Genomic DNA, 25,674 nt, shown 5'->3' with positions numbered 1-25,674 from the left:
GTTTTCTTTCTTAAAAGAAAATTTTTGTGATTTCTTTCACCTGTGTGGCTTGAAAAGAAAAAGCAATGCTAATGCTAATTTGTGATTTAGGATGTCAGGTCTACTAGTGTTGCATGAAAATATTTTAAATTGTAAGTTTAAAATGTGATTAGAGGTGATGTCATTGTGAGATGCAAGGAGTTCAGTTTGGCTATCTGAAAATGTTGATCATTTAAAACAAATGGGTGTTTCCTTCCAATTGATTTTGTTTTCTTTTTGAGAGTATCAGCAGAGAATCCTGACAAATATTTTGTGTATTTCCAGACAGTCTGAATCATCAGTCTACTGATAGTGGATAATCAATGTGAAATAAAGGTAAATCTTTGGATGCCCAGGTCCACAGTTTTAAAAATATTAGATTCTGTTGCTCTGCAGTTGTGTTCATTTTGCACTTGGTATTAATACATTTGTCCTATTTTCTTTTCACATTTTAAGAAGAATTTAGGAAATACAGGGGAATCTTGCAACAGCTTTTGCATAAAACGATAATAGTAACTTGCTCCCTCCTTCTTCCCATCCCCCGAAAATAGAGCATACTACTGAAATTATTTAAATTGACTGAGCCTTTTAGGCAAGTAAACACATTTTAACTAGTTTTTTTTCCCAATCCTTCCATTCATGCCTACTATAGAAATTAGCCTTCACTCTTCCTTCACTTACACATGGATACACACACTTGCATGGACACAAGAAAAATTTCTTTTCTCCTGTCAGCATTCCTATCCAACAATAGTTAGATTAGTGGAAATGAGGGCCTCCGCAGAGAAAGGACATTCAGCCACAGAAGGCTCCCTGCAGGAACAGCTGGTAGGGGTTAATGGCTGCTGAACCTCACAGCCAGGGCCTATTCTCTATTGTGTGTTCAACTCCTGGGAAGGAGGGAGACTTGTGACAGCTTCTGGGGTGCATGGGATCAGAGGTACAGCAGCTAGGTCAGAGAGGTAGTGTTCGGGGGGAAAAGGCTAGCCGGGAATTGCAATAAAAATGAACTCTGCGGCAGGGACAGCAGAGGCTTGAAATCTGCAAAAATTGGGCGCAAATTGCCACGGGGAAACAGTAAAGGATTATTCAGTAACATGCCTTCTAACCTTTTAACAACTGCAATATGAATTAAAAGAACAATTGGAGGGATATGGGGGATGAATAATTCATATCTGAAAGTGGATGAAATCCAAGTCAGAGCTAAACATGCGCTGCTAATGTATGTTATTTACATTTGTACTCTAACCCCTTGGAGTTCAGCTCTCCCAATGGCGATGGCAGTGCAAGCACCGTGGCTGCTGTACCAAGCATATCAGTCATGAGTGATCATTCAGCATTCAGCACGCTTAAGCTTAAATAGAGAGTGATTAATAAGTACATGTTTCCGCTCATGTAGGTGTGCTTGCCACACCACCATGGCTGGCGCGTGGAAGGAGCCCTTCTTGGAGTACTGGCAGGTGATGTGCTGGAAGGTCAGGTCTATTTTGGGACTGGAGGGCTCCCACGTGGCTCCTCTGCTGCTCACCTGTGTCCGGCACGCATCAGGAAAACCAAAAGCAACTCTCAACAAAGTTGGAAAGCAATGATTTGATGGGCTGAAATGATAGCTCTGGGAAAACACTGGGATGTTTCTCTCCCTCCGCCCCTCTCGCTTTGGGATAGTTTGGCAGGATGCTGTGGTTTTAAAGTGACCTTAGAGGGAGATGTATTTCCCCTCTGACAGCTGGTTCCTCTCCACACAGTATCTGAAAAGTTCCCAGATTAAAAGAAGTAGCATAAAATAGTAAAAAAATATAAGATTGAACAATTATGTGGGGAAACCTCCTCTCCCTCCATCTACTGTGGCAGCAATCTTTCTATTAGTTTTGCTGCTCTTTCAGTATTGGAATTCCTGACACTCAATAACATTAAATATTGAGAGTTGATGGGCATGTTGTACTCGCAAGCTGTAGTTTAAGCAAAAGAATAGCAAGTTTACTGGTAGTGCAGCTCTTTTGCCCCAAATGCCCTGATTCCCTGCTCACTTCTAGATAAGATATGCAGGCCTTGGGAGACATCAGCACAAATTTCACCCACTGCAGTTTGGGTAAAAAAGTTCAGCTGTAATTATCATTCCTCGGTTTTGTTTGTTTAATCTCGAACTTTTTAAGGCTCTTAAATAATTTTTGCCTTATGTTTTGGCTTTTGGTTTTTTTGTTTTGGGTTTTTTTCTGTGTGAGAAAAAAAAAAAAGAGAGAGGAAGGGAAAAAACACTGCTCCATTGAGATCCTCACCTGCAACAGAAGCATGAAAGATACTGTCAATGAACTCCCAGTGAGTCCTTTGGAAGCAATACAGATGTAATACACTCATTAAAGTTCTTTTATTTGTATTGTAATGGCTCAATGAAAACGTATGAGCCACAGCCTGAGGGCTTTTAAGAACATTTAAGATGCACTGAAGTGTGTCATGCCTTAGTACACCTTGACACAGTATTGCAGCCCCCAGAATGAGGATTGACAAGTACAGGTAAAAACAACAACAGAGACATAACAGAGCAATAACAGAAATGCCTCCCTGAAGTACCGACCCTGACAGCTTGATAGAATAAGCAAAAATATCACAAAAATGACTTGCAGGCAGGAATAAATGAGGCTTCCAAGCACTCGTGAGAGAGTGCTCAGAACATTTATCCTACTTTACATTGTGGGTACTGAAACGCTGAATGTAAGTGACTTACCCAGAGAGGCAGCGAAGCAGGAGCACCTGCCACCGCAACCCTTAGTCATGCTTTCTGCCAGGCTCCACGGGTGTCCCCTGAACACAATACCCCTTCTCTGCCTATTCTGGGATATACTCTGTTCAAGTGAAGGCCCTGAGTCTACAAACAGCTCTGTGCATGAAGAGATTTCAACATGTACCTAAGTACCTTTTTGATCCAGATTCCCAAAGCTGAATATCCAAATTTAGATAATGTGCTCATTCTCATGCTAAAGATTGATACTTGGACTGGGAGAAACAGGTCTGCACCGAAATGTCCATATTTTGGATGGCTGGATTGTTGGAAAACAGTGAGGATGGATGATAAATAAAAATAGGCAAATAGGCTCACCTGTGCTAAGACTTATGAATGCACTGTTTCAGTTCGCAGACAATTTCTCACACTTACTGTAAACATGCAAAAGCAAGTCTGGCTTGACTTAACTACAACTTAGAATAGCAAAGTTAGCAGTTGTGTTTGCAATAAGATGCATTTAAATTCCCATTTGTTTTAATAAATGAGAAAGTAAGAATAAGGGAGTTTGTTGACCTCTTGGATATTTATGTTTATATATTCTGTTTATATATTCTGTAAAGACAGAATGGGATATGAAATGAAGAACTCAGAAGGGATTTATTGTGATGACAGACTCTCACACTGAGGGTTAGTTACATCTGGCAAACTCTTGATGTCCTGTAAGTGCAGCAATTGATTCCAATAATTTGTTGACATATTTTTTTAAGATACAGATAAATCAGTTTTGTGAAACCAATTTAATAGAGAATGCTGTTTACAAAACCATGGTTCTATTTTTAAAGCTGCTAGTTCAAACATCATGTGTGATATTCTGTACAGGATGTGCTATTGAAAGGGTTAAGCTTTTCTGACTTTCAGATACAATGAAATTATGACAGGAAGAAAATTGTGCCATTTTAGCATGAAAATGCTTGTACAAATACTGTCGTTCCTTCCTTCTTACTTTCTTTATAATGCCTCAACGATAGCTAAGATGACAGACATTTGACAGGTATCTGTAAGCATACAACCCAGGCAGCTCATTAAAGTTTTTCTTTCTATGCATCAGCTTTCACAAAGGCAAAAACCCATTAGCATTGACTATTTTGCAGATTAGAAGAATTAAGGGCTTCAAACGTTGGCTTATACCAAGCAATGTCATTTGTGAAGTGATGTTTGCTTTATTATTTCCCTTTCTCTCCCTCTGAAACCAGACTGACATGACTTTAGCTCAACGTAGGGCGTAATGTGCAAACCAAAGGACTGGCTCACCGATGAAAAGAAACACATTCCCTTTTATACATGACTGGAATGGCAAAAAGGGGAGACTTTACATGTACTATTTAGGCTCATTAGAGTACTGATTATGATAGTTCTCCGGTGTAATCTTTAATCGACTTTGACACTAGATTTGCCCCGTTACAAATCCTGTCATGCAAATTAAGTCATTTGTGTTGTTTGATATGGAAAGATCTGCTATGAAATGAAAGATTAGTTCACAGATGAGGCACCAGAGACTGCTGCCCTTGTGCACCGTGCAACTGATTACAAGGATGAGAGCATCCATTTTTACACTGCTGTTAACATTTAGGAAAGAAGATTAAATTATTGTAGTTTATTTCCTTCATCCTGCATGCAGTTATTTTAAATAAGATTTCGTAACCCTTATTTTTATGGTATGCAAAACTGGCAAAGCTGGTTAAATGCAATACCACCATTTTAAAAAGGGAAACATATTTTTGGAGGTAATGTGGATGATGCATTGGGCATTATTTTTTTGTATGTCCTTGAATGAGATACAGGATTTTCTTCCTCTTTTTATTAGTAATCAGTTGGCAGAAATTTTACCACCATGTACAAACCAATGGTGAAAAATTACTGTAAATTTTCATGTTCTAAGAACCTACCCTTTCGGCTCATGATGTATCAGATGCCTTTTATTATTGCTGGGTTTATTTTCTGTGAAGTATTTGGATCTTTGACTGATCATATGGGCTTGATGGGAAAGCTCTACTTAAAGAATGAGATTTTTTTTCTACTTAAAAACATAGCATGAGAAGAAAATGCTGCAGCTAGGCTCACTAAATATACATTTAAGTAAAATTTATATTGCTGAAGAATTACTCCAGGCCAACCAGAGCTGATATAAGATTTTAGGATCTCTCAAGCCCAAGGCACAGTACTTGGTTAGCACAGTACAGTTCATATACCTGAACTTGATTCAGGTAGGCCAAAGGTGACAAAGAATATCAAAGTCTTTATAAGGATAATTTATTGTGTACTATTGGACTAGAGTGTTTGATCTGCTTGAGGAATTTCAGATGCTTAGCTATTTTAACATTTTCCTCTTTCAAAAACAAATAAATCATGTTTGCATTTTAAGCAGATCACCTAATTTCTCTGAGAGGGTGGGAACCATAAGTTCAGACTGATGTAGCCAGAATCTAAACAAACCAAAATAGATGACAAAATATTCATCATTTTCTGTTTTCATTAAGCATTGTCAGCAAAGAGACAGCTGTGCAATATTTTTGTATGCTGCTCTAGCTGTATGGGATGGACATACAGAATGTGCCTAACACCATGGTTGGGGATGGAACTCAAGAAATTAGTAAGTACCACAGCTACATATTCTTCAAGGGAATGGATTATTAAGAACCTCTAATTAAATGTGTTCTCATCTTGTCCTTACCATTCTTTCTACCTCTCATTTTTAATCTATTTCCTTTGTCCTTTTTAAAACTACATGTTAAAAGAAATCACCACTACATTTGGTGACTTTATTTTGGCATGGCATAAATATTTCATATAATCTGAGTGTTCTCCTATTGTTTAGATGAACATGAATGCTTCAATTACTTGAAATTCTTTTAAAGACCATGGCACGGAATGATCCTTGAAAAGGTTATTTCACTTCTGGATAACTTGAAAGGAATTTAACTTTTACATTCAACACAACCATCTTCCCACTTGATTGTTCCAAGATTCTGTGTGATCATTTATTTACAGATCAGTAGTGCTAGATATTTCTGATTTGCTGAAAAAAAGCTCCAAGTATTAAACAATTTTTCTTGGGAACCTTGGGGAAGAATCCACATAATACACAGTTGCAAAAAATTGACAGGTGTTACAAATTTCAGACCACCAATTACTTGAATAAGCAACTGAATATTTTACTTCATCAGTAATTTAAGAATAAAATACCCGAAACCTATCAAAGATATTTTTATTTTAATATGGTATGTTGATGTGGTAAGGGGATGTCTTTCTCCCCTTAGTATCAGGTGACAGTCTTGAAGCATGTAAAAAGTAAATCCCAAGGATTCACCCAAATCTTCTATTAGCCAAAATACAACACAGTACTATAAAAAGAATTCAAATGTGCCATATATTTCTTCCCAGGCTCATTTGCCCTTACTGCTTGATGCTTCCTGCATTACAGTAATGGAGTCCATAAAATATAATAAGAAAAAGGTGTACTTTAATTAGCCACGTCATGCCATGAATAAACTCCAATATAAATCACTTCTCTTTATTTGCATGTGAGTTGTGTATAGTAACAATTTATGTTAAGTTTATTGAAGTGCCTTAAGGTGTTTTTATAGGATGTGTAACGACAGGTCAGAAGAAACCTTGCAACACTTGCAATATTGAAATATTGCACTAGATGGCTAGATAGAAAAATTAAAGAGAAGACTGCTAACATACAAGCGTTTTTTAAACCTTGAGATAGAAATCAGAGCATATTAGTTAGACCTATAAAACTGCCCTGAGAAAAATGCTGGAAGCTCCATCACTTAAATCTATTTAGAAACAACTTGGTTTAAATGGATTTTCCAGGTAGTGGAGTAGGTTAGACATTTAGTAATTTTTTTTCCCTCTGTGAGTGTTACAAGTCTATTAATGGTATCGTAGGGCTTACAGCCCATTTTTTTCAAATGTATTCAAACCCTAAAGGACACAGTGATTTTCAAAGGCATCAGAATTATTTAGATTCTTACTTCTATTAGTTTTGGGATAAGGTTATGTGACCATAAAGTGTCTTTTGCTTGTGTATGTGGGTTTGTATGTGTGAGCATACGTGTTCACGACACCACGGACTCTGACTCTACCTGACTCAGGGAGCCCAAAGTCTCTATAATTCTCAAAAGATGTTTTGCTGTATTGGTATGAGTAAGATCTCACATGCAAGTTTTTAGCTTGACCCATTCTGCACAAGCTGGCTGCCACACCCAGTGCACCAAATGAAATCTCAACTGCAACTCTAATTTAGAGACTAGTAATTAATAGAGATAGTAATATTTGTCTGTTTTATGATGTATCTTGGCTGATTCACCCTATGGTTGTATCCGAATTGTGCTTGGTGAGTTTCCTGAAAGTGCCATCCATGTCCTTTTCTTAAACAGTCATTGTCACCTGTACAGCAATGTCTCTCATTAACAGTCCACGAGTGGATGTCCTTGCATACTGCACCACTGAGTTTGGTCCATCTGTTCAGTCCAGCTTTCTGCAAGGTTTCATTATCCACCTTTGCATCCTTATATGTATCCTAACCAATTCCATCAGCACTCTTTGTTTTGTGCAGTGTCTTAAAAATTCTGTCCCATGATCCCCATCCTAAGAGTATGAACTGACCTGGAGGAACTCATTGTTAATATCCTCCCAAAATGTACCTTCCCTTCTAACACTACTCCCTGCCATCTTCCTTTTAACCAGATCCTTATGCATTTTGCAGTTCTTCTGTAATGTCTTCTATCTTTTCCACCACGATATGTCTGTCATTTTTGACACCATATCATGCTTTGTCAAAACTCAAGTGAACTATACATTGAGCATTTCCCTTTTCTGGAAAGGTGGTACCTTAAAATGTAAAGTTGGCAGGTCATTCTGGTGCATACAATTTGCATATAATAAATCTGTGCTGCAATGTATCAAGTTTCCTGTTACCTTAACACTGTAATTAAAATTTCCATCTAATTTCCACTCAAGCACTTTATACTCTCACTTCAGAGCAATGGGATCAGATCTCCAGATTATCTTCCTCATCAACTAAAATCTTCTAGTAGTAAGATCTCTCTTGAAATTTAGTAGATTTCTTAAAACTCTTACTTTTTCAATTGATGCTCAACTGATGGGCAGTTCTGGAATGAAAGTTACTTTAATGCTATTCTACCTTTTTCCTGGTTTTCTCATCTTCTCAAGCAACACAAACTGAAACAGTTGGATTTCAGTCACAGTCACTGTTACAGTGTGAATTCTGTTGTCTCCGCCTGGTTTTATGGCCAGTTTCTAACTTGTGCTTACGCAGCTGGGAAGTAGGGATTTAGCAGATAAGCAGAATAAATGGTCATGAGTGGCACGCTTGTTTTGTGACTGATCTCTAATTTGTAGGGGGTTTCTTATGCTAAAAAAGAGGAGGTCTAGTATAAAGAATAGAACAAGGGAAATACATTGTTGTCAACTTGTTTGTCCTCTGTCCCTGTAATGCAATCAGGAATCTGTGTTTTTAAGGTGCTGAGAGTGTAACTGGTATTCTACTCTCAGTACTGGGAAAGGTTTTTTCTATTATGGAAAAACTGGCAGGAATACGTGGCTATTTTTGCATCATACAGCCTTACAAAGGCACCATAAGAACACTTAGTGAAGGTTTGGCAGTTTAAAACTCACTAATTAATGGGAATAATCTATTTGTTTTAAATCATAACCACTGTCTGCTGTGGATAAGTAGACAATAGATCAGATTTCAGAAGAAAAGGAGACTGATTTTGTTTCTTAACTAATATCTACAGGGAATAATGCAACCACTTTGCAGCCTTAGGTCTTGCCTTACCAACCCCTCCATCTACTTCTCTTTCCCCTTTCTTCTCCAGACTTCTGCAAACAGGGATTTTTTCACATAAGTCCCATAGTAGTCACACTGAGATCACTTAAAAACATTTGGCTCATTAACCACTAGAATTCCAACTTTTTGCCTGCAACCCAGAAACTGATACATCTAGATTAACCATAGTGAGCCTCTAAACAAGGTTTGAAATAAAATTTCATATGAAGTACTCAGGAGTAAGATACTGATTATAAATATTGAACTCAGTAGGAGTTTAAAAATTGAAAGGTCAAAATTGCCCTTGGTCCAACCTTACATCAAATTAGTGGGAACAGACAGGAAACATACAAAATATTCTGTATCAATCTGATTACATTTTCTATAACTAAAGGTCCTCCGTAAATCTATGATGTAAACGATGTATAGTAAAAAAATTAAGAACACTAGCTTTGTGTACGCAAATATAAATTATAATCTACACAGCATGCAAATTTTGATTTAAAAGTGCAGGAAATGAGGTCCCACCCCAAAGAGGGTCCTTACAAGCATCAGGTCTAAGCTTAAAATAAAATACTGAAACATTAGGTTGCCAAATATGAAGTATTTTAAAATAACTCATTTACCTTTGCTAAAGATTATTATAATTACTGGTTATCAAGGTGGAAGTGTGCCACTGAATTGAGTGACTATGTGAAAGAATAAAACACAAGAATATATTCAACTATTGAAGCATCTGTGTAGCTCTCATTACCAGGGCTGCAAGTACGAAGTGCAGCAAAGTGAACTCTGTTCTATTTATATCTTAAAGAGGAGAAGTGTTACAAAAATACACCAAGAAGAAAGAAACAACCAAGAGTGTACTGAAATGCCATGGAAAGTTCTGGCCCATGAGGGCTTCAGAAGCCACAGACACATTGACATTTCAGTGCCTTTCTGGTCAACATGAGGTATTCTGCTTGCTGCAGCAGAAGCCAGGCTGATTCCCAGCTGGAGCCACCTTCCACCATCTCTTCATATGTAGCACTGAAGGACTTCATGCCTCCGTAACATCATTCAATTCAACAGACACTTATGTGAGGCAATTCAAGAGGTGGCTGCTCTACAGGTTACTGAAACCACCTGATTTAAGACAAGGATTTTACACTTAAGTACAATAGATACTAAGTATATAGGGCAGAGGTGACATCATCTTTTATTTAGAGTTACATTTTTGTGTAAGTGAGAAAAATGAAAGATAGAGGACTGAATCTTACCCCTGGAAAATCAACAAACGCAATCACAATATATTTGTCTTACTTGAGTAGGTTATCATCTAAGGTGATAATCTTTGACCATTTGGGAACTGTGCTGGTGAAAAGCAGCTTTATTAAGACTGGACAGGAAAAGCAGAGTGGTTTTGTTTAGGACCTTCCCCTTAAAGAAAACTATTGGGTCAGGTTCAGCTCTAGTAATTTGAATGTGAACTACTTGCAAACTCATGGCAACCTAGCTCAGACATTCCAGTTTAAGCCCACTGCTGTCTATACTGGAATTGAAAGGAAGTCGGTATTCTGCTGTTTCAGGTAACAGGCTTGGTTAAGATCAGAGATAAATAGCATCATAGGATTAGATAGCTCTTCAAATTGACTAGTACGTAAGGGCTATACTTAGAATCTTGCGTCCCATGTTCAATAAATAATAGGAAAGCTGGCAGAAGAAGCTGAAGGTGACAATGAACTGTAGAAAGTGCCTGTAGAAATACAAATGTGTGCATACATATGCTTGATATTCAAACAGAAATGCAACAGTCTAAAAATAAGAGAGACAACATAGATGAAATCTTCACAAAATAATGGAATGGTCATGATGTCTGCTGATGGATCAAGCTAGGATTTCTTATGGGATGAACACATACTCTCTCACATAATGTTAAAAGTCCAAGCCCGAGATGATTTGTACACAAAATAGATGACAAATGAAACCCTGGACTGTGAGATCCACCAAATCAAGGGTATTGTGTTGGATGCTGTTTAATTGTTATACAACAAGGAGCTAAATTCCCACTAATATCAAGCTCTGTTCTTCTTTCTAGGTCATCCATAGTATGATCTTGTCTTTTAAGTATGAAACATTTTCCTTGAATATATTGTGACTTGCAAATGTGTAATTCTAATGCTGAAATATCGAAACTTTTGAGTGATTAGTGGCGAGCCTGTAGAACTTTAATCAGCACTCAATTTAATTTTGTCATCTTGTTAAAAAATGCCTTTTGCCATTCCGAACAACTTCTGATGCTCAGTATATAGGAAATGAAGTATTTCATTTGTGATATCAAGAAAGCAGTTTATCAGCAAGGTGGAGTTTCTTACTTGCATTTTACTTAAGTTGTTGAAGACACTTTGCAATGATTAACTTTTCAGTTATAATTAGACATAGTAATTGGAATATTTTTAGTAATGTGCTTTCACTCCTTTACTCTGAATATGTTTACCTATAGATAATGTTCTCACATATAATGATCAGATAGCTATGGGTAGACAGACACATTGATACACCTAAACACTTCTTTACAAAGAATATAAACATTCTTCATAGAAGCTGTGGAACTACTTATGATGTGGTTTTCTATATGTCTCTGGTGTTGAAAGTGGGTAGAGGTACTGTGACATGGTGGTAGATGACAAAATCAAACTCCCTGATACCATATGGAGAAGGAGACAGGGGGAGCAGTGCTTGAGGGCAGGACAGCACACACCCACTGACATACATAACGAAAACTCATCTCTGACTTACCAGTTCATCTAGAGTAAGGATGAAACAGAACTTTCTTTCTGTCAGTTTGTGTTGCCATGTTGTCATTTTGTCCTCATGGGAGAATTCAAGGTTTTATTCTCATGACGTTTACTTAGGAGGCAGTAATGCTCTTTTTGATTGCAATGCAATTTTTAGGTTCAGGAGCCTTAGAACTCCTGAACTGATAGTTACTGTAATGATTGTAGACAAATAATGAAAAGATGTATTTTATGAAAAAAACCCATAAATAATTTTGCATAGAATTATGATTTTTGCACATTGTAAGCAATACAGAAAAAAGTACTAGCGAATTACGTATTTACCCATGATATTATATATGTACCATGAAAGAGGACTAGGGAGGAGGGTGTACTGAGGTAAACACCAAATACACACAGTTGATGCGGGTGGATGTTATTAAGAGAGGACGTTAATTAAAGTTTAGACAGGGAATGTATCTTTACAAGCCACTCTTTTTCTGCAAGTACACTGTTTTGAGAACTGCTGCTAAGTCTCCAAGGAAACCACTGCTATTTGTGACTGTTTAGTGGCGGAAAACTAATTTTTACCTTCTTTTCTAAGACTGACAAGTCATGACAGCTCTTACAAGCCTGCAAATCGATTATTAGTCAAGCCTTGCTGTATTTTTAGTTACTTTTTTTGTGCACTTAGACTGAATCACTGATCTACACTACAGATCAGAGGTGGAAAAGTCAGTCGTGATTTGAAAAAATAGTACAAATCCTAATTTTCGCAACAAAACTTATAGCATAATGGTATTATACTGAAAAACTGAACATCTTGTTTAAGGCAATTATCACTATCCTGCAAAAGTATAAATTTCCTTATACAGACTCGTTTGCAAGGTTACATATGGAGTTGTGTACAAATACACACTGTGAGGATGGACTGAGCACCTACCAGACTGCTACTATCAACCAGAATCTTACCCTCAGTGCCAATCTTGAATAAACAAAAATATTTTTCAATCAGACCCTGACAGCAAGAGCCAGAGCTTTAGTGAGATATTTCATTTACGCCACATAGTAGACTGCTATGTGCTCTGTCTTTTCTCTGCCAGCAAAGGAAAGCTGTTGACATTCTTGAGTTGTCAAAGACAGAGCTTGTTGTTTTCCCACATGACAGCAGTTGCGAGGTCAGAGCATGAAATGTCTGTACCAGATGACAGCTAAGCTAACCCACCCAGCCTCACATCTTGACTCCAATGTCAGCTAAGGGCTATTGTCCACAGAGTTGTACAAGGCAATCCCACAGTAAGGTCTCCACAGAATATCCTCCCAGCATCTGATTAGAAGGACCCTCTATCACAAGTAGTGCCTTTGTGTTTTATAGCCCAGAATGGGGTTTTGCTCCAATTATTTGTCTGGTCACTTTTCAGAAACATGAAAGCCTTGAACATCTTCACAATGTGATTCAGAGATTGAAAAGAAGACTTGCCATGTAGTTCAGGAGAGACAGGGATGTGTAAGAGCAGCAAATTTGGAATTAGCCTCTGGGCTGAACAGGAGATGTTCATAAGCGTGGTGACAAAGTGGTGACAGAGGATGATAGTAGGGGTTCTGGTTTGGTCAGCTCTGCACATCTGTCATAAACTGCACAAAACTGGAAGATGGATGTGGCAAAGAAGGAAGTGACAGAAGCTACACGGCTGTTGACAAAAGAGGCAACATTACTAGTGATGGAGATATGGGAAGCTGTTAAGGTACAGATTTCTTAGGGGTAAACTCTCTTTTGTATAACAGAGCACAGAACAGAGCACAGAAAAATTCTTTTTTTTTTTTTTTATGACAACCTTTGGATTATATACATGAAACCATGGTAACTTAATCTTTCTCAATCCTGTCAACTGTATAAAGTGATATTCTTTGTGACTTATTTTTAAATCTCTGTTATTTAAGTTGGAAATCTAAAGTATATTTTCAAGCCTGGTCAGATACACATAAGTATATCCCACAAAAAACTTTCAAATCAACAATAAAAAAATCACTGTTATTTATCCAATTTGCTGTTTTTATCAACGACGATTACTTTAAATTGTTTTGAAAATGTGCTCATGTTGCGTTCAAAAATCTTTAAAAACTAAATACATTTCAGCAAACAGATGAGTTTCTAAGACTTGCAGCTATGTGGCATGTATGTACATCAACAGTAACTTGTTGGAGCTCTTGTGATTAAATACTGCAAAAAAATAGGACCCGGACTACTTAAATCACCAGGACATCAAAGAGGAATCAGAGAGCCTCTGTCCACTCAGGGTTTGGCTCATCTCCTCTCTCCTGGATTGCTTTCCTTCATTGTTCACACACTCCCTTGGGGCACTTTAAAACAGTTTTTTTAATTAATGAGTTCAGAACAGAAAAGTTGTTAATTGATTTGAAACCTAAAGATAAGAAGCTGGACCTAGTATGACCTTGTTCACTAGGTTTCAACATAATCAAATGCCAAATGAGTTTGAAAGTCAGATGTGGTGAAAGGGCCTGTGCTAAAGCGATATGATTCCATTCGTCTGTTTGAACATTCAGGTTCAGACCACAGTCATTGCAGTCCCCTGAGAACAGGCACCATTTCTGCTGTGTCCTCTTTCATAGAATCATAGAATTATAGAATCATAGAATCGATTGGGTTGGAAAAGACCTCCGAGATCATCGAGTCCAACCCTTGGTCCAAATCCAGTCCATTTACTAGATCATGGCACTCATTGCCACGTCCAATCTGCGTTTAAAAGTCTCCAGGGATGGTGAATCCACCACCTCTCTGGGCAGCCCATTCCAATGCCTGATCACTCTCTCTGTAAAGAATTTTCTCCTGACATCCAACTTAAATTTCCCCTGGCGGAGCTTAAGCCCGTGCCCCCTTGTCCTATTGCTGAGTGCCTGAGAGAAGAGACCAACCCCCACCTGGCTAGAACTTCCCTTCAGGTAGTTATAGACGGTGATGAGGTCACCTCTGAGCCTCCTCTTCTCCAGGCTAAACAACCCCAGCTCCCTCAGCCTCTCCCCATAGGACTTATGCTCCAGTCCCTTCACCAGCCTTTGGCACCAAGTGCCTCATCCGGTTGAGCTCTTAAACAATAAGCCCTTGGTGAGTTCCCAGGAACTGCTGGGGACCCTGTGCTACCAAAAACATTCTGTTCCAAGCGGGGTAGGATACTCTGGCCTTGCAGTGTATGAGATACAAATGTTCTTCAAAAGCTGTATTGAATTATCTGTATGCTGAATTTATATACACAACTACATAAAGAGATGAAAGCTATGACATCCAAAGCCTCAAAAAAACCTGGTGAGAAATATTAGATTTTTTCCCCACAGCATACCTATATGTTTGGAAATCTAGGTCTTGGCTGTGAGATGTTTACTCAATCATTTTGATTCCTGTTTGTGTTGACTACCATGGAGTTATCCCAACCACAAATTCAGCCTGTTGACTTCAGTGTAAATGCTTTCGTGAATATAGCCAGTAGCACTATATGTTCATAATGACACTGCTATCCACAGAGCTATTTCCACCACAAAAGATGTCAGAAAGCCTTATTAAGTCATCTAGTTCTGCCTCTCTATGTTTCCTCTCTGTCTTAATGTGTCCATCAACGCTGATGCAATGCAGTGTAGGCTGCAGTGTCAGAAGCAATGCAGCAATTCAAGTATTCTGTTCTTCTGCAGAGGTTGATGAAAAATGAAAGCTGTTAGTGCCTTGATATTATGACAATGAAGGAATAACAATGTACAAGGGGTTTTTTTTTTCTTATATATTTTTATGAAAAATATTTTTCTAGTATTTGCTTCAACAATTAAGATATTTTGGTCACTTGAAAAAAATAGCAAAGCACAGGATAAGGGGGAAAGTAACATTTTTAATCATTCTGAGAAGAATAGAGCCTCGCTTCTTGTTACCCATTACTGACCTTGAATCTGATGCAGCTTTCTTGGACTTGTTAGGGGATAAGGAATCTTCCAGTTTGCAAGTTATTGGAAAGCCCTTTCTGGATTCTGAATGCTTTAGCAGGAGTTACCTTCTGATAGCACACATTTACACTAACAGGCCAAAGAACGCAGCGTGAAGAAGTTAAAAAAATAAAATTTGGTTGATTTAATGTCTCTATTCATTAATCTGCAGAAATATGGGTTATTGTAAGCTCTGTATGAGAAAGAGCAACAAAGAAAAGTCTAGTCCTTTCTCTGTTTATCTGTGCTTCAAATACCTTTCCGAAGTCATGGCTTTTTTCAAACCCATAACATACAGAAATTCCAAATTAATATCCTGTTTTCCCTCTCAAAATCATATTCTTTCTCTTTACAACTCCCTTCTGACCCTAAGATTTGCTCACCCTTCTGATTTACCCTGACCTGATCTGAATCATTGCATGGTTGCGCTTGGAAAGTTTTTCTCAGAGCACAGAGTTGCAGTCCTGCTATGTAACATTGAAGCACACCTTGCTGGATGAGTTTTCAAACATTGCTGTTTTGTAGATCAATAGATACAGTTCTGGTGTGGTCGGAGAACATTGTTTAGAAATATTGCACGTGCAGCCAGACACACCCTTTTTGATCATGTGAATACTTTGCTTAGGAAGCTGCCTTTGCTACAGGCTCCTGATAAGGCACTTATCAGGCCCTTACCCACTTCTAGGGGACAGACTTTTAGCTGCTTTCACATCCTTCTCATTGTGATCCTCAGACTTCCCTTGTATTGCTCGTAAAATGTCCTTGTTTTCACTTGCCTGACATCCCCTTAGGTACACTAATTCCCCTCCTTCCTCCCACGTCTCAACAATCATCAACTACAGAGGCATCCAGCACACCTTTTTGTGACTATTTTCTTCCTATGTTTCATTCAGATATAGCCAGAAAGATCACAAGCAGAAAGCTTGTAAAGTGAGTAAAGTGATTAAACTCATTTTCTTCATTTGCTGTGGCGCCGGCTTGCTAGGTTCTTTATAGGAACTAGCTCAGTCATGTGGCAGGTTGAGCTTGAGATTCCTGGTGCAGATCATTACGCTCCCATAAATTACCTCACATGTACCTGAGCCAGTGTTTGAACCAGACCATTGACAGGAGAGGTTTCTTCCCATTCTTTGCTGTTCGGCATCACTTTGCTCTTGCCTGTGGAACGGAGAACAAATTAATTTTTTGAACAGTTGTTTCTGTTTAATTCCACTGTCTTTGAAAGGTACTCTCTACTTTTCAGCCAAAATTATAATAAATAAAATTCATGTAGTAGCCTAGTCTGGTAAAAAGAAAAAAGAGATGTTTTCCATTTTTAATTATTAATTAATTAATCACAATCTATTTTAATAAAGAATTACAATGGTCATACTAGGTACTATTTACTTCAGATGAGCTTATGTCACTGTGGGTGTACAATTTATTAGCAACTCTCAGTGGAACTGGTCACTGCATCAGAAAAAATTCTTTGAATAAACTTTGTATTGACATATTTAGTACTCAAGTTTTAAGCTGCATTCTTTGATAAATTCATCGTGTTACCCAGCTGCAAATCTTAATGAAATTTCTGTTATAAAAGGTAATAATAATTTATAGTTATATAAAAAAAAAGATAAAAGTTTACACAGTAGTATATATATATCAAGTTATTTCTGGATTTTCTCAAACGAAAAAAAAAGAATTCGAAGGGTTTGATTTTTTCTGAAAAAAAAAAAAATAAACCAGATCTTTAAAAGTGCAATTTTAAACACTAATCTTTAAAAATTAGGCCATTTTTACATATTCCAGTTTTCAATTTTCCAAAACCAAATTACCCAGCTTTCAGGGGAAACAGATGTTTCCCAGGAATCTTTGAGTTCAGTTCACAGTTTTTCTCCAACCAAACTTTTTAGACTTTTATAGACATTTTTGAGCCATATTTTTTCAAGGAATGTTGAAAAAGGTTTATACACAAATCAGACAAATGAGGCTAAGGAGAACAAAGTGACTATAGTAATTCTGATGCTCATGCAAGGTACAAGCATTATTATGAGCAGGTTCAGGAGTGTTCATACCATCCATGCATGAAAATCTTAAACAGATAGCAACATCTTTGGATTTAAAAATAAACCATAGACAGATCTAGGATGAATGAATACCTCCCTATCATCCGTGGAGATTAAAAATACATCAAGATGGGCTCAGGTCCATGGGGAGGGTGAAGCAGATACGGTCTTATACCTTTCACACATATATGGAATCTACAAGTTACTAGCTGCTTATGGTCCTGGAAGCAAACCTGCAGGTATTTTAGGCCAAAATTGCTGAAGAGGAGTGAACTGGGCAAGCTGGGTGACACTGGTGAAGGATGTTCTGTTACAGTGGCTGTTCTCACCTCCACACTGCTTTTCTGGCACTTTCAGCTCAGAACACTGAGTGTGCTCTTGGAGGAGGTCCCAAAGCAAGGAGTGTCTTTTTCGCTTCCATATGACCTTCTTTCTAGTAAAATAATGAGATCCATCACTTCCCACAGGTGTAGATTTTGGCAGATTTGAGAAAATTTTCTTTTTGTTGAGATCTCTCTTTTTGTTGTGGAGGACTTTACTCAGTCTTGTCTCCTTATAGTGTGATTTCTGGGTACTTTCTTGGATAATATGCAAAAATTCTTCGAATTTGAAAATTTAACTTTTTAAAATACATCCTCTGAATTTGTGCTCAGACATTTCTACCCATTTTTTTTTATTTTTATTTAAAAATAAATACAAATTTATTCAAATGGCACAAGAAAAAAATTACGGGCAAGGAAAGTCCTTATGGAGAAGTAAGGAGAAATTTAATAAATGAATGGTCTTATTTCATATTCAGAGAGCAAACTGTCAAAAAGAAAGAAAGAAGAAAGATAATAAAAAGACAAAAGAAGTAGGAGTTCTGGAATGGGGGAGGGCAGAATATCTGATCTGAGAGACAGATTTGAACCCAGAATGAATCTGGGGTCCATTTGTAAAAACAAGAAATTGAGCTCAATAGTTTCATAAACTACAAGTGCAGTCTCATGACAGCAGAGGCTTGATGGCCTAAAATGCTTTGTCAGAAGATTTTCCTCTCAGAATTGTCAGAGTTGTTGCCTGTAGAGAAATAAGTGCCCTTTAGAACATGGTTCAAGTACAGGAGTAGTTTAGTCTGTCTTGCATCTGAGAGGACAGAGGAATTTATCAAGAAAATTGTATAGGTTTTTATGGTTGACTGAAATTCAAATACCAGAATTGAAGGTGGAAACTTGATGTTTTGACTCAGGCAAACCAGAAGGGAGAGGTTTCTGTTGTATTTTAGAGCTGCAAAGTGAGTTTTCTTTCATATAAACCAACATTAGTCATGTATTTCTAAAAACAACATACCTCACTGTCATTTCAGCCTGGGATTATCCATGTGTCCTGGAGACAGGCAGACACCTGGGAGACAATTTCAGTGAGCAGAACATTCTCTAGTTGCAGGAGGTATTTATTACGCTAAATCGTTGTTTTTCACTTCATTTCACATAATCATAACTTCTGTGGCATTTCCTTCTTTGACCTTCAGTATAGATCAGAGGACACAGCTGAAATCAAACACACTGTTTAGTGGGCTTGGCCCCTTCCAATTAAAGGATTCTTTTTCTTGCAGATTTCCCCATTCTATTTCCCTTCAATGTTTCAGTATTAGTGTCCCTTAAGTTTCAGTGGCCAAACTTAAGACACTGTCAGTTTTCGTGGGTAGAATATATTCCTCTTTCACAAATGTTAATAGAAAATCCTCTGCAAGTCATTATGTATGGAAAATACTGCAGTAACATTCACTATTTTGCACAGGTGCATGGCAGATATTTTATTTCCCTTAGGTAGGAAATAAAAAAAGCAGCCAAGTATTGCAATGCTTAAATTAAAAAAAAAAAAAAAAAAAAAAAAAAACCAACCAAAAAACAACAAAAACAACAAACAAAAACCCCCAGAAAACTCAGTCAAAGTTGACTGCATCAGACTTCTAACAACAATAAAAAAGATTTTGTCTCAAGAGAAAAAAAAATTAAGAGTAGCACGTTTCATTGAGTTATTTTGTTTTCTCTGTCATTCACTCTTCTCATAACACCTTTTGCCTCTGTCTCTTACAATTGTCATTATTCTTATTTTTCTGATGTAATTTCTTCTTTTCCAAATCCCAAGTGATCAGCTCTGACCACAGAGAGCTGATTTGCCTGTTTTCACATCCTAGGTAAAGGCTTGCTTGCTTTTTCTGGATACATAAGGGAAAAACACTTGCAATATTTTATAGGTTGTACAGGACTCAGTAATCAAAGTCAGTATTTGGGCTTAAAACCATTACCACAGCACATATGCTCTAGATAGAAGTTATACTTCATTTCTTCTCTGGAGTAAAATTAAGCCAGATCCTGACCTTGAGCCTGTGGTTTGTAAAGAGCTTTAAATGCTGTGCTTGTGTGCATTTAACCCCACTGTAACAGTTGTAGGGTCATAGGGAGGTGACAGATGCTATCACACACTTCCTACTGTAGATGATTAATTATGAAGAGAGATCTTTGCATAGAGCATACTTGAAGATTTCAGCTGATTTCCTTGGCAAGGTTCTTGGCAGACCTACAGGAGCATCTTTGTTTATTCAAGCCAGCTATTGTCTGTTGTGTTTATCACAGATTTCCTTACAGAAGATAACCATCCAGGCTGATAAAAGCAATGAAATTTCAGTGCAACACAGTGCTAGAAATTTGGATCACAAATAAACGAATATTGACATCAATATTCCTGGCATTATATAGCTGCTATTAATATCAGGGTTACATATTGTAATTTTATTTCTTAAACCACACAGATAGTGCTTAGATGTATGGATTTATTATCACATTTGGCATATATTATTTATAGCATAAGAAAGGTGAAACATCTTGCAGCATGCATGTAAAGATTAGGATTTATTGTCCAGGAATCCTTGAACAATTTTATCAAAAGCCCATTTCTAGGTGGTGTTTTTCTGCAATAAATCATACAGCAGAAATCTATCAGTGGTTACCACTACGAGATAAATGAGAGCAGAGGAAAGAGGGTCATCACAGATTTTTTTTTCTGTATCATGACCTGTCATTGGCAGAAATCCATTTATTATCGTACATAACTGATTTTTTCCCCTTACTCACTGGGTTTGCCATTCTGGGCACTGTTATCAAAAATAAAATGAAAACTTCACAGAATGTAAGCTTTCAGGAATCACAAAAACAGAGTTAACTTAAAGACCAAAGAAGCAAAGAACACTACTTCTACTCCTCTTCTCTCTCTCTCTCTCTCCCCCTCCTGTCTCTTGTTCTTTTCTCTTTCTCCACCCTCTATATAACAACAAATTGTTTTGAAATTTTCATTATGGAAATAAGGGATGACAAGGGACAGGATCGATGCCATGGCAGTACATACAAGAAACTATAGGTACACACAACTCGATTGGTTCGTATATGCAAGAAGGAGGTGAAATCTCTATTGCCCAATCAGAAGTGGGTGAGTCCTGCCTGAGCTGCATTTACCCTAATTAAAATTCTCCAAGAACCTTTCTAAGTTTTCTAATAAATAAATTTACATTTTTTTTAAAGTTAGCTGTAGGGGGCGTGGGGGAAGTGCAATAAGGAGGAGGGCTGAAGTTTAGCATTTTTTGCTAGGATGAGATTAATCAAGGTAAGAAGGAGCAATATCATCTCACATATCTGAATGAATATCACCACCCAAATTTCTATGAGGTCCTCAAGAATGATCCACTCATGTTCCAGGCATCCAATATGAGATTTAATTAGGTAACAGAGCCTTCACCCAGGCCAGACTTATGCTCATAGCAGTCAGGTTTCCAGGAACCTAGAGAAGAGGCAAGTGGTCTTCTAGAGGGCATGGGTGAAATTTTTGTAAAACAACAGCAAAAGCTTTAAGACCAACTAACAACAGGAGAAATTTGTATATTTGCATCCTTCCTTTGTATGAGTAGTGTACCACTGAGCACACACTAAGATACCCAGATTGTGCTCTGTCTGGAAAGCCTTGGTTATTTCTGCTTTATTAATTAAGGATTTTTCACAGTGCAAGAATTTTATATGATTTCTCATCTCTCTGATCTATGTATCTTTTGGACATGCGCCACAAGCATTTTTCTCTCCCTGGACTGGGTAAAGAAGCACAAATGCAGAGTCTACATTGTGCTTTGAAAATAGATGAAACTACTGGCCATTCATTTGCGCAAGTTAATGGGTCAGCTGTTACTCATCAACAGAGGCAAGGGTGGGACTATATAAGCCCGATCAGACCAGCTATGTAAGTTGATGTCACTGTTGGGAAGACCTAGCTGTGAGTCACCAAACCATGATTTCTCCTTCAGAACACTGGACTGTCAGCTCTACACTACAGCGAATGAGATACAAGTCTCGTTGCCAGATACATCCATCCGTGTGCTGCCACAAAGCAAGGCTCTTACAGTATTGAAGTACGTAACATGTAACTAAGTAGTCCAGGTTTTAATTTTTTATTTTTCTCTCTTTATTATGACTAAGGTTCTAGTTACTGGAGCAATTTGCCAAATGGCTAGTAAATATTGCAATTATTCTTCAATAACCCTATCACAAGAAAATACAGGATTTTATTGTAATGTGTAGCTTATTAAGTTAATAATGTGTATTTATTTAATTTATTCTTAATATATTATTAATTAATTATTATATAGACTATTATTATATAATATTAATATATTGTTATTATTTCCCTAATTTAAAGGTTGGACTCAATGATCAAAGGTTGGACTTGATGATCTCAGAGGTCTTTTCCAACCTAATTGATTCTGTGAATCTATAATTTATGGGAAGGAAAAAAAGGAAGGGCTTGAAGTGAGCAATTCAGATTGATGACAGAAAAAAAATTAAAAGCCAGTGAGAAGAAATCCTTCTTTCTGTTGTATGTAGTACAGAGAGGCCACGTAATTGAAATAATCTTTAGCTGTAAATATATTTTACATCAAATAAATGCAAAATTACACTTTCTCATTTGCTCTGTGTGGTCAGTTACAATCCCACCTGCAGGCTTGATTTTAACAGGTTCCAATACATGTGCAGATTTTTAATCTTCATGGATTAAACTTTAGTAATTTTTAAATCTTTCAATCTTTTCTTCAAATACTGTAGGTTTAGATAATTTTCCTTGTTGCTTGTATAAATCCTTTACAGCAAAGGCATTAATTCATTCAAAGTAGGAAAATTGTGATAAAAATTAAGTAAAAGAAAAGAAGGGAAAACTACCTAAAGTATTAAGATATCACAAGAATCTCTTATTTTTTATTTATTCTTGACTGCACTGTTTATCTTCAATATGCAAGGTAAACATCTTCAGAGTTCTATTAAAAATTGAGTTGTACTTCAGAAAACTTTGAGAAATCCATTTTTTTCAGATATAAGATCATTACTATTCTTTTTATTTGGTTGATGTAATTTTCAAATAAAGATTTTATTCCTCAGAATTGTAACAGCTACAGGTATGAACAATAATTTATGGCTACCACATCAAATGAATGCCTCAACATAGTAACCCACATTTCAACTTGACATTAAACTCAACTAAATAGCTTAACGTATGTGCGAAGTAAACTCTTCTAAACAGCTTTTAATATTAATGTCTTGAGCTCTTAATATGCTGAATATTGCACATATTATATTAGAATATAATCTTATGCCTGTAAACCAGGAAAAAAAAAGACAGCTTAAAGAGGAAATTATACATTTTTAAGTTGTTAAGACTTGAATTGATCTTAAATCAATGAAAATGAAAATAAGTAGCAAAATAAGCAGCGGTGTACACTACTGTAGTCTAGCTTCTTTTGGGGAAAGACAGTTTGTATCTTTCTTTTTAGTATTTTGGTTGAAACCTTTAATTATAACCAATTGAAACTCCTTAAAGATTAGGGGGCCCACATAGACAGACTGTGCATACCCAGTTATTATCTAGAGCTCAACCAGAGATTAATGTGGGTGAATTTTCTATGATATCATGCACTTTTACCTATTATCAAAATTTAAGATATATGCCACATAACCTTTCATTTTAGTATCCATGTTAGTTATAAGTATCTTTTTCTTATGAATGCTACAATCAAATCTTTCCTTGAGGCAAATTCTGCTCCACTGGCTGCAAGTTGGATGCAGTAGCAATGGAAATATTATTAATGAGGAGAAAGAAGTGTCTGCGATTATGGGGCTTTGAGAGTTACAGGAATTATGGGAATTAAATTGCACAAAGCAATTGCACCCAGTGCAGGTGTCACAATGAAGCAGGGATACCCTGGATGGATAAAGCTCTCTCATGTATTCACCAAAATGTAGATCACACCTGGACATCGAATGAATACCATCTGCACAGAAATAGTGAGACCTTTTTGACTGGTCTCTGTTGGACACGGCTGAGCAGCAGACAGGGTGGAAAGGAACAAAGATAAATAAGCAGCAGTGACTCCTTGCATTTGCACAGTAAGTGGCTTCAGCTGCCTCACCATTATCTGTCTGGAGCTCACACAGGGGAAAAAGAGGTGAAAAGATACTTTATGCAGAGCAAATACTCCACGCTCTTGCTGGTGGGACAGGGGTGAGATGGTGGAGGGATTCCCTCTTCCCTCCGTCTCTGTAGGCAGACCCTGTGGTAAAAGCAGCTTTCTGGCCTTAGTCTAGGGTAGCACTTTTGGCTTCCCTTTCCATATTAATCCTCTTAGCCTGTGGGCACTCGCTTCGAAAATAATTTTGGCAGACAGGAAATGACCGAAGTAAGCACATCTGTGTTTTGAAGTTTAATAATATCAGGTTGATAAGAGTCAGTCAAGTCAAAGAAATTCCTTTGCCTCTTTTGTATCACAGCCACAGAAATTTGCTCCAAGCAAAGATGCCTCGTGTTTCCTCCCAGTGAGACCATGTTGGATCAGTTTTGCTCAGCCTCATTCACATTCATTCTCATTCACATGAGAATGACTCTCTTGTCCTTATCCCCTTTATGGTATTAGTACTTACAGCATCTGTAAGATTTCCACAAGTAAAGTAAATTATGAATGTAGCCCAGAAGTTTTGGGGCTCATGTGAAAGATTTAAAACGTAGTTCTGAACTAGAAAACTGTTTGTGCTTCAGACACCTGGCACTTGTATATGAATCCTCTGCAGTGAAACACCTCGATGTACATGGGAACTGGAACACTGAATAGCAAGTCCAAAGAAGTTTGTGGGGTTCCAGCCCCATTCCTTTATGCATCCATAGGATCCCACATTAGAGAATGACTTTGTTTTTTGCTATTCACAAGGACTAAATTCTCCTGGGAAAATGTAGGCCCCAGCAGTTAAATTATTGTTGTCCCGTCAGTATCTATTCCTGAGACACCATGAGCAGGTTGGGAAGGATGCAGGATATCCAATTCACTTTATTTTTCAAATAGGCTTTAAAAATTTTTTAGATCAGTGCATTTTTAAAAGGAGAACAGAGATGGAAATGCAAGTTTTAGCAACAAAAATGTGAGGAATGTAAATTATTTTCCACTTTTAAGATTTATTTTTCATTAGAAAGAAGAGAAAGGTGACTTGAACAGATAAAATGAGACAGTGAAGATCAGATCTGACTCTGGAAAGCTTCATGTAATTGTTTAGTCATTTCCTATGACAGATTTTAATTTTTTTTTATAAAAAGGAGAGAAGGAAAATCTCCAAGTCACATTCTTCACAATATTCAGTTTCTATGTTTCTTATGTTTTACTGGGAAGGATTCCCCAGTTCTCATGGCACTTCCGGAATAACTTAATGGAGGAGAACATTTCTCCCTTGAAATAGCCACAAGGCCTGCCGATGGAATTTGTATAGTGAGGGGTAAGAAAGATCCTTTTGCTAAAATAGGGGACAAGGAATCTTAAGGGAAAATGCTGATGGGATTGTAATTTGAAACAGTGATCTTATGAAAAATAGAATGGTAACTCTGCTAATGACCTAGACCTCCATGGGGGGTACTAAACTCAGTCCCCTCTAATCCACACTGGAAACACTAATACAGAATCATTGCCATGATTTACGATACTAAAAAAATATTTTTGTTGAGGCTTTTACTGTTACGGTGCAAGAGATCAGAATGAATATTCATGGCTAATCAATCTATTTTTCAAAACTTCTTAACTCTTGGTCCCAGAGAAGCACAATGGCAGTGTATCATGTTTCCAGCATTTAGGGATCTAATTGGGATATTGTTCTGTACACGCTGTTAGACACTGTAGTGACAAGACAAATCTTAGCCAGCACTGGCGGCCAGCCAGTGCATACCTTGTGCAAGCAAAGTGCA

The 25,674-nt window shown here is 37.3% G+C and overlaps 1 long non-coding RNA gene across 2 annotated transcripts in view; it reads left to right on the top strand.

The window, feature by feature from the left end:
• The window catches only part of LOC135424283 (uncharacterized), a 65,092-nt gene that overhangs the window by 22,726 nt on the left and 16,692 nt on the right, over positions 1-25,674 (top strand). The window contains exon 1 of one of the 2 annotated variants that reach the window (XR_010435142.1): positions 20,964-21,814. The exons of the other annotated variant lie outside the window; for it this stretch is intronic. This is a non-coding gene — a long non-coding RNA (uncharacterized LOC135424283). Of the gene's footprint in view, positions 1-20,963; positions 21,815-25,674 lie in introns of those variants that run through there. 2 annotated transcript variants of the gene reach the window in all.

This window comes from Pseudopipra pipra, chromosome 1 (genome assembly GCF_036250125.1).
Source record: "Pseudopipra pipra isolate bDixPip1 chromosome 1, bDixPip1.hap1, whole genome shotgun sequence".
In the NCBI taxonomy this organism is placed as follows: domain Eukaryota; kingdom Metazoa; phylum Chordata; class Aves; order Passeriformes; family Pipridae; genus Pseudopipra; species Pseudopipra pipra.
The sequence above is the reverse complement of the archived record's forward strand: the minus strand, read 5'-3'. Positions and strand labels throughout refer to the sequence as shown.